The sequence below is a fragment of the Elephantulus edwardii genome, unplaced genomic scaffold (genome assembly GCF_000299155.1).
Source record: "Elephantulus edwardii isolate Elephantulus edwardi_28Jun2011 unplaced genomic scaffold, EleEdw1.0 scaffold00111, whole genome shotgun sequence".
In the NCBI taxonomy this organism is placed as follows: Eukaryota; Metazoa; Chordata; class Mammalia; order Macroscelidea; family Macroscelididae; genus Elephantulus; species Elephantulus edwardii.
The window spans coordinates 10,879,476-10,883,904 of record NW_006399861.1 but is presented as its reverse complement, the minus strand read 5'-3'; the positions used below and the strand labels follow the sequence as shown (position 1 = coordinate 10,883,904).

Genomic DNA, 4,429 nt, shown 5'->3' with positions numbered 1-4,429 from the left:
GCAAGATTCTACTGAAGATTATCCAAAAACGACTGGAACAGCACATCAGCAGAGAACTGCCAAAAGTCCAGGTTAGGTTTAGAAGGGGTCATGGTACTAGGGATATTGTAGCTGATGTTAGATGAATCTTAGCTGAAAGCAGGGAATACCAGAAGAATATCTATCTGTGTTTCATTGATTATGCAAAGGCGTTTGACTGTGTGGATCATAAACTGTGGCTGATTCTGAGAAGAATGGGAATCCCAGGACACTTGATCGTTCTAATGTAAAACCTACACTTGGACCAAGCAGCAGTCGTCAAAACAGAGCAGGGAAACACTGCATGGTTCAAAATTGGGAAGGGTGTACGCCAGGGATGTGTCCTGTCTCCATACCTTTTCAACCTGTGTGCAGAACAGATTATTTGAGAGGCTGGGCCCTATGAGAAGTGTGGCATCAGGATTGGAAGTAGACTCATCAACAATCAATCTGTGTTATGCAGATGACACAACCCTGCTTGCTGAAAGTGAGGAGGACCTGAAGCGCTTGCTGCAGAGGGTCAAGGACTGCAGCCTTCAGTATGGATTGAAGCTCAATGTCAAGAAGACAAAGATTCTCACCACTTGGCCAATTGGCAGCATCAGGATGGATGGCGAAGAGATTGAGATTGTTCCCAGCTTTAGTTTACTTGGCTCCACAATCAACACTCTTGGCACCAGCAGCCAGGAAATAAAAAAATGTATTGCAATGGGAAAGTCTGCTATTAGGGACCTCTCCAGGGTACTTGAGAACAATGGTTTCACTCTGGGACTAAGGTGCACCTGATACAGGCCATGGTCTTTGCAATCATTTGTTATGCATCAGAGAGTTGGACAATGACTAGGGAGGATAGAAGGAGAATTGACGCCTTTGAGCTGTGGTGCTGGAGAAGAGTATTGAATGTACCATGGACTGCCAAGAAAACAAACAGATTCATCGTGGAGAGGGTTAAACCAGGCTGCTCCTTGGAGGCAAGGATTCTGGGGCTTCGTCTGACATACTTTGGACATGTTGTAAGGAGAGACAGGTCTTTAGAGAGGGACATAATGCTGGGTAGAGTGGAGGAACAGCACAGGAGGGGAAGAACCTCTATGAGGTGATTGACTCAGTGACTGGGGTAATTGGGATGGGTGTGTCAGAGGCAGTGAGATTGGCACAGGATAAAGCAGGGTTTAGGGCTGTTGTACATAGGGTCGCTATGAGTTGCAAACGACCCGACGGCACATCACAACAACAAGAACATGCTAATGTCATAGGTAAACTCAACCAAAAAGTAAACATCATCAGTCCCCTTTCCTCTTCCTTTAGAGTTGGGGGTGAGAATGGGGATAGGTCAAATTATTATTTGTCTATCAATAAAAATTTATTAAGTCCCAGTCTTTCTCAGAAAGACATACATATTTCTGCTTTGAAGACTGTGAGGAGTTTTCTGTTCCTTTTCTGGATCCTCAAAAGCCCTCTTCTTGCTTTTCTTTGATTCCAGACACAAGGCAGGCTCCCATTTCAACAATGGTCCATGGCAGTCTGGGTTTTTTTTCTTTAAAGAACTGGAATTTCTATGAAGAGTTCATGTGGGCATCTGCCAAGGGGCACTTCACTACCATTTCTGCCCCGGGATCACTTCCCATAGAAATGCTTGGCTGCAGTCTGAGGCTCTGAGGTTTCACGTAGCTTCATGGATTCTGAAGTCACAGGCTTCCAATGCAGAACAATCTGGTCAGCCTAGTCTTCTTACAGTTGTTATGGTCAAATTCCTTCAAAGGCATTTTGGAGTAAACAAGGCCTATATGTTTGATGGTTTTGATGTCCTTGATCTCTGTCCCAGAGATATCTAAGCAGTTTAGTTTTCTAAAAGAGAAGAAATACCAATTCCTGTGACTATGATCTTAGGGTTGCACGATAAGTCTAGTAATGTCAGATTCTCAAGGCCTCTTTTCATCACTCAAACTGGAGCTGTCATTTTCTGAAAGATAAACAATTATCTTTCAAGTGAAGTTGAGTTACACTAGACAGGGCCTCATTGGTGAGATGTTCTAGAAGTTCATGTTCATCTCCAAGCTTGCAACAGGAAAGATCCAGACAAGTCAGCTCCCAGAAAGACTTGATCTCCTCAAGTTTTTCTGAAATCATCAAGTACCTGTTTTTCAAACAGAGGGGGCACAGTACCAGACTTTCATAGGCCTCAGTGAGTTTCTGTAAAGCCTCCAGCCCTGCACCTGGCTCTGTGAATTTCTGCCTGGCTTCAGCAGCAGAGAACAGCTTTTCAGCAATCTGCTCAGGGAAACCTGCTCCAGCCCGTGGGGATATTCAACAGCGACCCTAGGAGAGGAAGAAAGAGAATGGGGGGCGCGGGAGACAAAGAGACATTGAGACAAGACGAAATTTCCGATCAAGTCTCGACTTTATTGAAATCATACAGAGATATATATGGGAGCACGAATGAGGGGAGTGGAAAGGAGTAGGATTACTTAGCAGCGCGTTCCCAGTAAGCCAAAACCTGTCTTCCCAGGGTGGGGTAAACTGAAACACAATGGGGGCAGTGGAAAGGAGAAGTAAGGTTGGGCGTTTCTCAGTCCTCCCAGTGTGGGGCAACATGTCCAGACATGTCCTTAGAGGATTACAAAATGGCTTCAGCTAGGTAGAACAAAACAGCTCCCAACAGAAACCAATAAGGAAATCAATGTGATCTACATTGTCAGAAATGAAGCCCAAGACTAGACTGAGGAGAGATTTGACAGAGTACCGAAAATTCCCTTCCCGAGTGTATGTGAAGATGAAATGATCAGTCTTCTCTTTCTGTGCAGTATCATCTTCACCATTCATACAAAGCTCCACAGAAAAGTCTGAAACAGTCTGAAAGGTTTTGGCTTTTGCAGGCTTCTCCTGACACCATCCAGGGCCAGGCTGACCATGGGCAGCTGCCCATATATATATGGGTCCCGGATCCAGGTGGTTTTCTGAGTTGAGGTAGTAAGACATTGCTTGGTTGTAACTGAGCCTCTGCCAGGGGCAGTGAGCAACAACTCCCCAGTGGAGAGGGAAGCAGCTAGGAGCCTGGGGCACAAAGCTAGGGAAAGTAGGACCCAGAGAGTGGAAGGAGGGAGGGGCCGGGGGGGTCACCTGGCACTGGGGGTAAGGGGTGAGGGAAGGGCGGAGCTGAAAAGATAACAGTTCTTGATTGTAAACTGTGCAAGGTTTCCTTTTTCTGTTTAGACAACAATTTCTTGTATAGCTTTCATATAGAGCATGATATAGTATGCTCTAATTCACTGATTCATTCTTTTACCTGCTTAAATCTGTTAGTAAATTCTTCCATTGTATCTCATTTTTATTATTGTCCCTTTCAATGCAATGTTTTTAAACTTGGGTGTTTTGGGGTTTTTAAGGTATTTATTTTGTTATTTCTTCGTATTTTCTGATTTCTTTTAGATCTTAGTGTTTTTATTTTTAATTATGTTTAACATTGTTTTATTTATTCTTCCATTTGATTAGTTTTTTAGTGTTCTATATCTGCATTTTTACTTCCTTTATCATATTCATTTGCCATGAGCTCTTGATTCTCTTTTCTTTGTGGGTCTTATAATTTTTTTTATTAAAACATTGGAAATTTTGAGTGTTAAAAGTTCTCAGTTCTCCCCAGTATTTGATCATTTTGCCCCAGCTGCTTTCTACAGAAATCTATCAGGTGAGTAGAGCTGTCAGCCCATGCTTACCACTGTCTTTCATAGTCTGTGATAGTCTTCCTCCTTCCTTTCTTTAAATGGAGTTTAAAAATTTGGGATCTCTGTTTCAACCTTCACTGTTTCCCAAATACACTAAAAAAGCTTGCAGTGGTCAGCCTCTTCTCTAGCAGATATGCCTACTCAGGCACAATCTTGTGTATTGGTCAGTCTGTCCACCAGCAGTATTCTCTATCTAGTTATTAATTTCTCAGTTGTTGGGTTTTTTGGTTCTTGTTGTTTCTAGTTACTTTCTCCATTTCTCCAACTAAGTCTTGAGTTTGAAAATTCGCACTCAGAAAATTCCTCTAGGCCCTGAGTTTTGCCCTCCCGTTTGCCCAACATTTTCCTTCCCTTCTCTGTGGGAAGGAACACTTCTATTTGAGCTGGTGTTCATGAAAAGCACAGGTAGACTTTTCCCACCATTACTTGGGAAATAGGGGTTAGCATTCCTCCGAAGGACTTCTAAAAAACCTGGCTTTCAGATTTCTAAACCCCAGTAGTTCTGTGCTGCTTGGAGAGTGGGGCAGTCTCCATTAAGGTAATTCACCTGAGGCTTCACTGTATTAAACTTTCTGTAGAAGTTTGTATCAGTTCAGAAGACAATATTTACTGGGTTCTGGAGAGGCTGTCATGTTCCATATCGATATCAAACCCTCCAACCCCATTCTGTGGTCAAACCCTCCACTCAA

General features: G+C 43.2%; 1 pseudogene; it reads right to left on the bottom strand.

The window, feature by feature from the left end:
• Nucleotides 1–1,370: 1,370 nt before the first annotated feature.
• On the bottom strand, nucleotides 1,371–2,997 carry LOC102845726 (annotated as a pseudogene).
• Nucleotides 2,998–4,429: the final 1,432 nt, after the last annotated feature.